General features: G+C 37.4%; 1 long non-coding RNA gene across 1 annotated transcript; it reads left to right on the plus strand.

Annotated features, from left to right (window-relative positions):
• The first annotated feature begins 103 nt into the window (after positions 1–103).
• On the plus strand, positions 104–13,151 carry LOC138143595 (uncharacterized). The gene is made up of 3 exons (XR_011163741.1): positions 104–184; positions 1,387–1,663; positions 12,999–13,151. It is a non-coding gene; the product is annotated as an uncharacterized lncRNA (long non-coding RNA).
• The last annotated feature ends 399 nt before the right edge of the window (positions 13,152–13,550 follow it).

The following is a 13,550-nucleotide window of genomic DNA, read 5'->3' on the forward strand; positions in this document are numbered from 1 at the left end:
TACACTAAGACTTTTGGGACAGCCCCTCTATATAAATTGATATGCAGAATTTAAAATGCCATATAAATGTGTTAATATTATCTTTTAAACCCTGCCTATTAAAAGATTTTCACAGAATTTGCATTTGGAAGGAAGGAAGGAAGGAAGGAAGAACCTTGATGGAACCTAGAAGTCCTATAATAGGGTAATGACTAAATAAATTGATCTATGTTAATACAGTAGAATATTTTAATGTAATAAAGATTGATAAGTATGAGTTACATAAAGAAATCTAGAGAGACTGTAATGAAATGATGCAATGCAAAAAAAGCAGAACGAGATTAATAGAATATATCCCTATGACCACATAAAAGGAAAAACTGAATGGGAAGAAATAGACAAAGAATCCTGATGAAGATTCGTAAGAAAGGACCAAAAAAGTACGCTATTTTAAGCACTGAAATTAATTAGTGAAAAAGCAAATAGTTCCTAAGCAAGATTAATAAATCTTTTGGTGTTTTAGTTCAGAATTCCATATGTGTATATATATATATATATATATGTATGTATATTTGTTTGTTTTAAAATAAATGTTGCTACAGAACCAGACCTGGTGACTCATTACCAATCTCAAAGGTCACAGGTTTTCTAAGACTTCAGAGATTACTCTGGAAAGTCATTTTGTGTGTATCAATGATCATTATTTGGTTTAAAATATACCCATTTAGAGTATCACTAAAGCATTTCATTGTGCATATAACATTGTTTTAGCCACTATACCCAGTAAAGGTGTACCACAGAACTTAACAGGCTGTAAAATCACATAGACATAGCCCCTGTTCTCTAGAAACTAAGGACAAAAGTGACTTGTACATAATATTTAATAAAGTTATTGAATTCCATTGAATGAATTAAAGAAAGATGTGGATTCTTAGTTTCAGGACATAGCAGACCCAGTGATGAGCTGACAAGATAATCATAGGATGGTAAATCTAATGCTTTGAAATCATTTCATGCAGTTCTCATTTTACAGATAAGAAAACTAAAGCCTAGAAATCCATTTGCTTGAGTGATACAGGTATAATCAATTCAATTCAAATATACATTAGGTGACTAATATGTGCAAGGTATCATGCTAGGGATAAAAGGGATGAAAACTAAAACAGTCCCTTCCCTCAAGGAGCTTACGCTCCCCTGTCAGGTGGGAGAGGGGAGGTAGATAAAAATGTATGTGGAGAAATAAGTAGATGTATACAGAGGATATAAAATGTGAATATAAAATGCATACAAAAAAGATGATTTTTAATTCATAAAGGGTTATATAAATGCTAGTCATTAACTTTGTAGTCAACAGACTTTAAAATAATCTGTTTCATTTTTTTTTTAACAAAAATGGTATGATAACAGCTTGATCGATGGCTTTATTCACCAACTTTGCTTTAAATGACTTTTGGCAATTTCCAAAAATCAATTCCCACTTCAAAGGTTCTTCTTCAAAGAACCCTCAGAAAAGAATGTGCCACAAATTCTCAAGTCAGTTTCAAAAGAGAAGTTCCAGAGACATCTTGGAAAATGACACTCCTTCTGGAATAATGCTTGAGAAACAGAAAGGCTTTGAGGATGCACTTGGTGATCCATGACATGCCTGACATCCAAGAACAAGACTTTGCATAATTTCACAGAGGTCAGTTGCAGAAGGATTAAATTTATTGTCCATAAAATTTCTCAAAGACCATCTGGGGGTTGTAACCTGCATTGGTGGAGGGAATTATATACATGGACAGGATCATGGAGTCTGGAAATATTGAAATATGTTTTTTTTTAATTAGGTATATGACCATTTACTCTCACCTTGTATAAAAAGGCATTGTCTCATTTTAATGAGCTTAATTCTCTAGTTACAGAAACAAAACACACCCTAAAACCTTGCAAACACTTTCAGAGCAATATATCAGCATGGTTTCAGACACCTAAATTTCTAGAACATTATCCCTTCTTTTTCAAGATTTTTGGCTTCTGGCTCATGGTGCCCTATCTTCTCGTCAACTTTAAAATTTATGTTGTTAACCTTTTTAATACCCTAGATTCACAATTCTTCAAACTCCTCAAGTCCATTTGTTCTCTGCTTCTGTTACCCACCAGTACTGTCATATCTAAAACATCACACAATGCAGCAAAATCCCCAATATATTCAACTCTGAAATTCCCCACTCCCACCCCCAGTTACAATCTCCTTCTCTATACCTCTCCTATTCCCTCATTCTTCCTGAACCTATTCTTTGTCTTAGCCCTGAACTTGGTCCCTCCATATCTCCTTATTCTTTTAGTTCATAACTTTTGTTTTATTGTTTCTTGCCTCCTTATTCCTTCTGCATCTCATGGTCAACCAGGTCAGCGGTATACTCACTACTATCCTTGAATCTCTTGCCCCTTTAGCTTCTGAGCTGCCAAAGTTTAAGTGCTAAATCCACCCTAAATAATATCCACCATTCATGTTTTCTATTCCCATTCCTCAGTGGGGAAAGGAAGGGATAGAATTAATTCTTCTGGAGAAATCTTTGGGGAAAAAAAAAGCTGATTTCATACCTTAAAAATTCATGCTGCATGTCCTCAACTGAGCCTTCATTGCTACTCTTTTATTATTTCTCTTTCACCTTCCATACAATACTGGATCTAAACCTCTTTTTTAAACTTTCAGACTGCTTAGACTTTCACAGGATCACAGAATCTCAGCTTTAGAAGGGACTTTGTCGGCCATCTAATCCAAACTGTACCTGAGCAAAAAAAAAAAAAATCATCACTACAGAATATCCAAGTGGTCATTCAGCCTTTCTTGAAGACTTCCAATGAGAAGGAATCTGCTACTTTCAATGGCAGCCCATTCCATTTTGAATACCTCTGATTGTTAGGAATACTTTTCTGATGTTAAATCCAAATTTGTTTCTTTATAAATTTTATGTAATTATTATTCCCAATTCTGCCTTTCAGAGACAATCAGACTAAGTGTAATCCCCTTTTTACATGATAACACTCAAAATACTTGAAGATAGCTACCCGGCCCCTTCTGAGCATTTTCTTCACTAAGATAAACATCCATTATTCCTAAACAAGCTTCATAATAGCATGAACTGAGGGCCTTCTTCTGGACATTCTAACTTGTCAAGGTCCTTCCTAAAATGCAATACCCAGAGTTTAACACAATATTGCAGATGTAGTCTCATCAGGGGAGATTATAGTAGGACTATCTTCTCCATGGGCAGCTAGGTGTACAGAGTACTGGAGTCAGGGACTAGAGTCAGAAAGACTCATCTTGCTGAGTTCAAATCTGGCCTCAGGCACTCACTAGCTATTTGACCTTGGTCAAATCACTTAGCCTTGTCTGCCTCAGTTTCTTCATCTGTCAAATGACCTGGAGAAGGAAATGTCAAACCACTACAGTATTTTTGCCAAGAAAACCCCAAGTGGGGTTACAAAGAGTCAGACGTGACTGAAATAACTGAATAACAACTAGAACAGCATCATTTCCTGGTGCTATACACTATACCTTTGCAGTTTTAGCTTCTATATACTCTGTCTCTTGGGAGACAGAGAAATGCATGGTGGGAGTTGAAGTCCATAGGAAGAATGAAATCTGGTGAACTGTGATCCTGAGAATAAACATTAGGAACCACGAAGAGAGGATGAAAAACTGAAGTGACCAGGCTTGAGTTTTGGTTTGGGTTTGGGTTAGAGAGAAGTTGGCCACTATGGCACTGCAGGAAAAGATAAGTCAGCATTTGCAGACATACAGGCAGACAGGTCCATAGAAAGCGGAATAGAGCCAAACCAACTGGTAGATATAAATACAAAGAGAAGAAGATTGCAGAGGTGGAGAAGTATGTTAAGTATCGGCAGGGTCTACCAGGGCAGCTGGCTGGTGTCTTCCTCCAAGGGAGACAGACAGCATAGTTGCAACCTGAGCATAAGACATGTCCAATCTTTGATGAACTTTTCCCAGTCTGAGAATTCAGTCAGCCTTCTTTTTTTTCTTTTGCCTTCTCCCCGCTCTCTTTCTATGCAAAAGGGCAGAGGTTTAAAATTTGTGTTCACTCTAAGCTATTTACTTATTCTTCCAATAATAATTTAAAATTTGCTTGCTCTAGATAAAAATTAATATCTGATCTTAATGGAGTTCTGAGTGTATGTCTTTTCACATGGAGAGCATGAATGGGGAGAGGGCACTGGCTATTTTAATACCTAGAATTTGACAGGCTAAGGATCATTTCTGATCTGGTAACTAAAGGTCACTCTGGTGTAGGGTCTCTGAGCTTTTAAGACTTATTGATAATTGGTGTTTTTAAGCTCTCTACCTTTGCACAGAAAAGGTGCATAGTAGATCTGGGCAAAAATTCAAGCCTGGATTAAAAACTGATAGCTAAACTCTCTATCCAAAGGATATAGGGTTGTTTTGAATTTTAGTTTCTGAAGCTAAACAATAGGAGAGAAAAAGGAGGTGGGGAGAGAAAAAGGGAACAACCAGAGAGAAGGTAAGACTCAAAGTCAAGCTTTATGTGCAGAGACAAGCATGGTAAGGGAGTAATTAGTTCCTTCCTCACCAGAAGGGTTAGGGGGGTACAGAAGGTCCTCTTCACCTAAACTCTGCTCCAAAGCCACCTGCTGGTTACACCCCTTAATGGAAGTTTGAAGCTTGAATTCTCTGCTAGCTGCCATATCACATACTTGATTCATAACTAAGCTTGCAGTCCACTAAGACCCCTAAGTAATTTTCAGATTTACTACTACTTATCCATTTTCCCTGACATTGTAGTTGTGAGGCTGATTTTTTTAAACTTAAGTGTAAGATTTTACTCTGAGAGAAGTTATTTTCTATTACATTAATAACCCATGATTAATTAGGACTCAGGCTTTTTATTTCCCCATTCATGAAGTAGACCCTGTAGGTTAGCTAGCCCATCTCTAAAGGTCATGGTTGATAGAGGAGATTGCCCTAATCCTCAAGGTACATGCTCTTCAATCTTGGGCAAGATCTCACACAACTAGGAGAACTTACTTCTATCTTAAGTATAAACAGAATCTAATCTAGGTAAATTCTTGCCCTGAGAGAATAAGCCCATGTCTTTACACTCCTCCATTGGAGTTAAGGGTAACTTAGCTCATGAAAGAGAAAACCAACCAAAGTGGTCTGGGTAAAGATGGATTCCCCTGTCTCGACTGCTGGAGGTGGATAAATCTCAAGATCAAGTCACATTTTCAGCAGACAGAGCTGAAGACTTTTAGCCCACTTCCTTATTTAAGTGCTCACCAAACAGGGTTAATTTCTCCTATCAAGGACATTCCCTTTCAAAAAAAATGCTTTAAGGCATCAGTATCTCCATTAGGTGTCTTTAGTTACTGAAACCAGTGACCATTAATTTACTGATTATTAGCTGGCCTAATTAATAAATTAGAAACTGTTTCTCAGGTTTTTAATTCATCTCAACACATTAAATTTCATCTTATTAAATTTGGTAAAAGGTCAAACCTATCAAGAGCTTTCTAGATTTCCAGTCAGTCATCTAGTATATTAGTTATCTCTCTCAGGTTCGTATCATCAGTAAATATGATAAGCATAGCATTCATGACTTCATCCAAGTAATTGATAAATAATGTTTAAAAGCACAGAACCATACACAGATCCCTAAGGAACTACAATAGGACCCTCCTTCTAACTTGACATAGAATTAGCAATGTCTAATTTTGGATCATTTACCAAATTCCAAGTCTACTTGCCTAACTGTATGATCATCTAGCCCATTTCTCTCCATCTTGCCCATAAGAATAGAATGCGCCATTTTTTCAAAAGTTTTGCTAAAATCTAAGTAAATTTATTTGTAGATTTACCCCCCCCCCCTTATTTACCATTCTATCAAAAAAGGAAATCAGGTTAGACTTGCATGACTTGATGAAGACAGACTGACTCCTGAGATCACTCTTTCTTTTACTACACATTCACTAGCTCTTCCTTTTATCTCTTCCAGAAGTTTGCCAGGAATTGAAGCCAAGCTTATTGTTCCAGTATTTGTACACTCCATTCTCTTCTCTTCTTTGAAAACTGGGACATTTGCTGTTTGGCAGTCCCAACGTTCTGCATTTTCCACAATCTTTCAAAAATCACTGACAGTTCCTCAGTAATTACACTTGCCAGGTCTTTCATTGTCCCAGAATATAATTCATCTTGGTCTAGAGATTTGAAGCCATTTGGAGTGGCACAGTGCTCTCTTACTCTGTCCTGTTTGTCTTTGGCATCAGCTCCCAATTAGTTGATTTTGTTTTGTCCTTTCCAGTCCAAAGATGGCTCTTATTGCCACAGAAAACAGAATCAAGGTTAAAATTAAGCAGCTCTACCTGGCCATCTTCATCTGTTATCATCTTCTTGTCCACCCCAAGGAGTGTGCCTTGTCTTTGATCCTCCTCTTTTCCCCCAAATAGCTTAATAAAAATAAAAACAATGGTTTTTTAGCCCTTAGTTTTACACACCAGCTTCAGCAACAACCTTGCCTTCTACTTGCCTGACAAGACAAAATTCATTTTATGTGGCTCAACTCTTCTCTTCTACTCACCCTCAAAACTCTGTTTTCTTCCATCTTTTCCTCTTCCCTTCCTGTCTCTGAGATTTTCTCCTTCCAGTGAAGTCTATCCCCTCTACCTGCTCCCTTGCTTCTATCTCCTTTCCCTCAATGAATTATGCCTGTGCAATTGCATGCAAAACATTGGCTCCTTCCCTTCTCACAAGAAACATGCCTGGCTCTCCCCAAATCCTTAAGAAAAACTCATTTGATCCTCCCGTGCCCTTAAACATTCCTATTTCTCTTCTCCTTTTCATTGCCAAACTTCACAAAAATGTAGTCTAGGGGCAACCAGGTGGCACAGTGAATAGAGCACCAACCCTGGAGTCAGGAGGATATTAGTTCCAATCTAACCTCAGAACCTTACTGTGTGACCCTGAGCAAATCACTTAACCCTAATTGCCTCCAAGAGAAAAGGATGTAGTCTAAGTTGGTTGTCTGAGTATTTTTTACCATTTATTCACCTGCAATCTGGTTTCTTTCCTCAACAATACTGAAATTAATCTTTCAAACATCACCAATGACTTTCTAGTTGCCAACTGCAATTTCCTTTTCTAGTCTTTATCTTCCCTGTCCTAAAGCATTTTGTACTATGAGCTATATATACCCTTCTGGATATATTCTCCTTTGGACACCATGACACTATACTACCCTGGTTCTCTTTATACTTCTGGGACCCGTTGCTCTTCAGGCTTATCTTTCTCTTCCTACCCCCTCAATGTAGTGGGTCCCCAAGCCTTTATCTTCAGTCCTCCACATCTTTTGTCCTCTCCTTTGGTTATCGCATTCATTTTTATGGATTCAACTTTTACTTCTACATAAATGTAGCTCTTTAAATCTGACCTCTCTCTTCAGCTCAGTATTCACTTTGACAATCACCCACTAGGTGTCTCCTAGATATCCCATAGGTGCCTCCAGCTCAATGTGTCTAAAACAAAATCATCAAATCTCCTCTGAAACATTCCCTTCTCCCTCATTTCCTTATTTCTTTCATCTCCACCCATGGACATCTCAAATTTAACATGCCACAAACAGGACTCATCTGTCTTCCCCCCAAAACTCACCACTCCCATTAATTTCCTATCTCTATTGATGGTACCACCATCCTTCTAGTCAACAACCTTCTGTTACCTTGCCCCCTTACCTTCATTTTCCTTCTTTGATCAGTTGTCAGATCTTGTTCCTATCCTAACAATGTCTTTTGTATATGTCTCATGTCTTCTTCTCACGTAGCCATCACACTAGTTCAAGCTTTCATTACCTTGATCTCAATAGTTGTAATGCATCTAATTGGTCCCCCTGATTCATCTTTTCCTTCTTCAATCTACCTTCCACACATCTACCAAAAGGATATTCCTTAAGCACAGGTCTAAATGCCTCTTGCCTACTCAAGAATTTCCAGTGGTTCCCTATTACTTCTGGAATAAAAGGCAAGCCCTATTTGTTTGTCATTTACAACCCTTCATAGTCTGGTTCTTTGTTATCTTTTGGACCGATTTTGTATTATTCCCCTCATATATTCTACTTTCTAGCCATATTGGTCATATATTCCCCATAGGCAAAGTTCTGTTGCCTGTTGCTATACTTTTGTATAGGCTAGTCTCTGTTCTTGGTGTAAAATAGTTGTCACTGTGGAGTAGGAGGAGGTCTGTATTCTCCTAAACTCTTCCTCACAATTCAAATGGGGTAACGTTGAAATCTTCACAGACACAGTTAAGAGGTGATATTGCCTCTTCTAGGCCCTTCTCCTATTCCTTTGCTCTCCTTACTTCTCTAGTTGGGGAAATGGAGGAGGATTTAACCCCCAACAGGCTTGCTGTTCCTACCAATTCCACCCACATTACTATAAAAATTGAAGTTTAGGTTCTTTAGTTATAGGGGAAACAATTTGTCCCAGATCCACTTGGAAAGCTTTGTACTCTTGCAGAGATTAAAGGGTTATAAAAATTGTAATTAAATTGTTTTACCCATAGGCAATCAATTGATTTGCAAGTAGAGAGTTCTAGTATATAGACTTTGTGAAATGTAAGAAATCCTCAGGGATGTGCCAACCACTCACACTGACTGAAAGTAACAATGGCCTGTAGATGATGGAAATAAAATAACAATGGCCTATAGATGATGGAAATAAATGAATGAATTAGTGGGAAAAGCATTTATTAAGAGTTTACTGAAGAGGATTCTGGGAAGATGGTGGAGTGGGTCAGAAAATTCCAAACTGTTAAGATTCTCCCCTACAAAAGAGTTAACATAGCACCTTAGAGCAAATATAGTGTGGGTGGAGATAAATAAAGAAGAGTGGCACAACCTGGATCTTCCTGGGACAATTTGAGATCTGAAGAAAAGTTCCAGGGCGAGATTTGAAGAATAAACACCTCCACAGTAGATTCCATTTTAACAAGTGACAAGCCCAGGGGGTTAGTTGGTTTGAGAGGCTGCCTCTGCCCCAGCCAACAGAACATTTACCCCGGGTTAGTGAGGGTAGTTGGACGTCTGAGCCTGGGAAGATAGAGGGAACCTCTACTGATGAGGAATGCCAGACCCAGCTTTGCTGTGGGCAAGAAGGAACCAGTTTACAACCAGTGAGTGCAGAAGCAGTGGGGCAGAATGCCCCTGGCTGTGGGAACTTACAGGAGGCTAGAGGTTTGGATTTGGTCCCAGGCTAGAGACAAGAACTGAAGGTCTGGGGCAAGAGGCACTATTTCCTGTACCCCAGGGCTGGAGATGATTATAAAAATTAAGCTATTACCACAAAAAAAAAATGCACAGGCAAAGGAGAAAGAATTCAATCACAGAAAGCTATTATGGAAATAGAGAAGACCAGGGTTCATCTTCAGAGGAGGATATTGAAGTAAAGAAACCCCCCAAAAAGTAATGTCAAATGATCACCTGCCCAAAAAGAATTCATAGGAGATCTTTAAAATGACTTTAAAAATCAAATGACAGATGGAGGAAAAACTAAAAAAGAAAATAAGAATAATTAAAGAAAAACAAGAAGGGAATGAAAGTCAACCAATTAGAAAAGGAGATACAGAATCTTAAGGAAGAAAATGACACCTTGAAAACTAGAATTGGTCAAGGTGAAGTCAGTGAAGTTATAAGAGATCAAGAAATCATTAAACAAAAATATGAATAATGAAAAAATGGAAGAGAAAGTGAAACACAAGAAAAACAACAGATTTGGAGAATAGATCAAGAAGAGAAAATATAAAAATAATCTGAATAACTGAAAGTTGTGATAAAAAAAGAATCTTGAAACAATAATACAAGAAATAATTAAAGAAAATTGTCCTGAAGTATTAGAACAAGGGGAGAAAGTGGAAATAGAAAAAAAAAATCCATTGATCACCCCTTAAAAGAGATCCTATGAGGAAAACTCATAGGAATATCATAGTCAAATTTCAAAACCCCCAGTTCAAGGATAAAATATTAAAAGCATCAAGATTAAAACACTTTAAATATGGTGCTGCCACAATTTAACTCATACAAGACCTAGCAGCAGAGACACTAAAGGACCACCGGTCTTGGAACATAGTATATCAAAGTGCAAAAGAACTGGGGCTCCGACTAAAAATATCATACCCTCCAACTAAAAATATTGTATCCTAGGGGTGGCTAGTTGGCACAATGAATAGAGCACCAGCCCTGGAGTCAGGAAGACCTGAGTTCAAATCTGGCCTCAGACACTTAACAAGCCATGTGACCTTGGGCAAGTCACTTAACCCCAATTGCCCTCCAAAAAGCAATAAACAAACAAACAAATAAATGAATGAATAAATAAATAAATATATTGTACCTTGCAAAGTTCAGTATTATCCTAAAGGAAAAAAAATGGATATTTGATAAACTCTCCAATTTTCAAGACTTTGTTAAAAAAAAAATCCTGAACTCAATTGAAGATTTGACACACAAGAACCAAGAGAAATATAAGATACATACCAAAGACTGATTTAAGGGATTCATTAGGACAGACTATATATTTTATATTATATATATATATATAATGTAAAAGGTATGTCTAAGATTCTTATTAATAATTCGGTAGCTCATAAAAAAATTGGGATAAACCTGAGTATGATATGAATTTAAAAAGTAAAACCACTTAGGAACAGCTAGAAAGAGTAATTATTTTATACAAATGATGTGTGAGAGGAAGGAATTGATATAGAGCAATTAGATGGGGGAGAAGGGCTAGTAGTTCTGGTAACCTACTTTCATGGGGAATGGGTTTAAGAGGGAAATACACACACACACACACACACACATATATACTTAGAAGAATATAAAAGTCTTCTAAATCCAGAAGAAAAAGGGGTATAGGAAGGGGGGAGAGGACAAGAGAGGGATCTTTAGAGGGGAGGGGCAGGGAATAGGTAAAAGGGGGATATAGAAGTGTGTTTAGATTTATGAGAATGAGAGGATAGGAGAGGGGTCCTTGGAGGGTGGTAGGTAAGCAATAGGAGAACAAGGGCAATATAGTGGGTAGAGGGGGCAGGAAAGACAAGGAACAAGAAAGATGTACAAATATACAAAGATCAGGTGTAGAATATGTTTGGGAAAGTACATGTCTATATATGCATGCATGTATATATGTCTATGTATATACTTATAGCTATAGAGAAACATATCTAAACTTTATTGTAGCCTTCTGGGGGTGGAGGGAGGGGAAAAAAGAACAAAGTAAAAAAGGGCACAGCAGAAAACAAAAGAAAACACAAGAAAGCAAAGAAAAGATGGACCATTCTCAACATGAGTGTTATTTATCATACAGGCTTTCTTGAAATGAAAATTTATGGTTACATATTTAGAATCCTCTCTTATGTTCTGCTATGCAAATGACATGCTTTTTTTCCCCTTTCTAACTTTGTATTTAAATTCCAATATTTAAGTTTGTGATATGCTTTTGTTTCTTTTCTCTATTCTGTATTTGTGTTCTGGCATTTGAGTCTAAGATAAAAAAAATTTTAAAACCCATAAAATACGCCCCCCCCCCAATTTTCTGTGTGCAAAGCACTGTGATAAGTGTGAGGATATAAATAGAAGAACAAGACAGTCCCAACTATCAAGGAGCTCATATTCTGATGGAGAGATAACACATAAAAGTTTTAGGTACAGGTTAGATGGAAAGGTTTCATGGTCCTTAGAGTGATGTGGCAAAACAGATGGTTCCATTTCAGATTTTGAGCCATTTTACAATTCCAAGGACTTCAGCAGTAAGAATTTTCTTTTCTTGGTCTTCAGTAACTGGGGCTTCTGAGGATATAGTGTCTCCAGAAGCCACAGAAATATTTGGTAAGGTCCCACTACCATAGGTATTGCTTCCTGTGGAATATGACTGTTGACCTGGAAATAAGACTGGTGATCTAGGGAGTGCTGAAATTCCAGAAGGTCTTTGGTTTGCTTGCCCATTGATAAGATTTGATCAGTGGTTGGTGTTGGCAATGATGAAAAAAGTGGGTCCCTTCTCCAAAGTAATTGTTTCCCTCACTGTTAGCTGTGGACTCCAAGCCATAAGAAGGGCCAATGGTTTGGGGCTCACTGATATTCCTGAGGATTTTGGGTTCAGGAACCTAGACAGTTTCCAAAAGATTCTGAGGGGAGGTGATGGTCAAGATGGTGATGGTGGCTTGACTTACCCAGCATATGCAACCTCCTGACTTTCCCTCATTGAGTCTTGCTACTTTACCTAGGTTGGCTTGCCTTCTTTAAGATGGCAGTTGGTTGGCAGTTGATGGGGGTGATTGCCTCTCCTTTACAAGGGTTGTTTCCAGTGATGATGGCAGCAGTAGCTGGGAGGGTGGCTGCAAGAGCAATTTCACATCAAAGGAAAATGAGGTTTGCAAACTACCATCAGCAGAAGTGATGGAATAGGAAACTAGAAAGGATGGAGATTGTTGTTTGGTTGGGTTTTGTTTTGTTTGTTTAGTTCCATCTAAAAGGTTGAAGGGCAGGAGACAGGAGAAAGAAGTTAGGTAGAAGAAGGACACTCTTTAGGAGTCTGGATTCCAACACCATGGAGCCTTGATCAAGCTTGGGCTTATCTCCAAATCAGGTCTTTAATAACTCATCTGCCTCTAGTGAGTGAAAGTTATAGCCATACTTCAGGGAGAAAAAAACCAGTATTTTCCCAGGTGATGTCTTTACCTCTAGTTCTTGCCCAGATCATGGGACGTTACATTGAAATTGAACTTCACAATTACCAAAAAAAGAACTTTTCTATATATGAAGTAGAACAGAAGGATAATTATGTATGAAAATACAAATCTCTATTATGTACAGCCTGCTTTTAAAAATATATAATAAATTGATGATGTTATTTTCAAAACTTCCTTATTTGCATTTCCTCTCAAATTTACTTCTGTACATTTTTTTTTAAATGCTTCAATGTTCTTCTTCAATTTTTTTCCTTTTCAGGGCACAGAACTATCACTAGCATTCAATTCTAAAATGAAAAAAAGAAAAGAAAAACACAATCCTTGTAACAAATAAGCATAGTCAAGCAAACCAAATCCAAACATTTGTCATGTCCAAAAATGTAAGTCTACACCATGAGGCCCTCATCTCTGTTAGGAGGTAGGTAACATGTTTCATCTTGGTCATTGCATTAGTCCAAGTCAAGTATGTTAAGTATGTGCAATGTTTTATCACAAAACTGCTATAAATATGTTTATGTATATTAGTCCTCCTCTTTGATCTCTTTGGGGTATAGCACTAGGGTCAAAGGGCATGTGATTTAGTGATGTTTTAAGCATAGTTCCAAATTTTTTTCCAGAATGACTGAATCAATTCACAGTTCCTCTAACAATACACTAACATTCCTTATTTGCATTTCCTCTCAAATTTACTTCTGTGCATTTTAAAAAATCTAATTTTTAAAAAAAGTCTTCCTGCAGATCCTCCAACTGTCATTTTCTTTTTTTGTTATATTTGTCAGTCTGATAGGTGTGAGATCAGAGTTATTTTAAT

Source organism: Petaurus breviceps, unplaced genomic scaffold (assembly GCF_028583685.1).
Source record: "Petaurus breviceps papuanus isolate PSGF00001 unplaced genomic scaffold, PetGlider_PUasm1.0 90650, whole genome shotgun sequence".
NCBI lineage: Eukaryota > Metazoa > Chordata > Mammalia > Diprotodontia > Petauridae > Petaurus > Petaurus breviceps.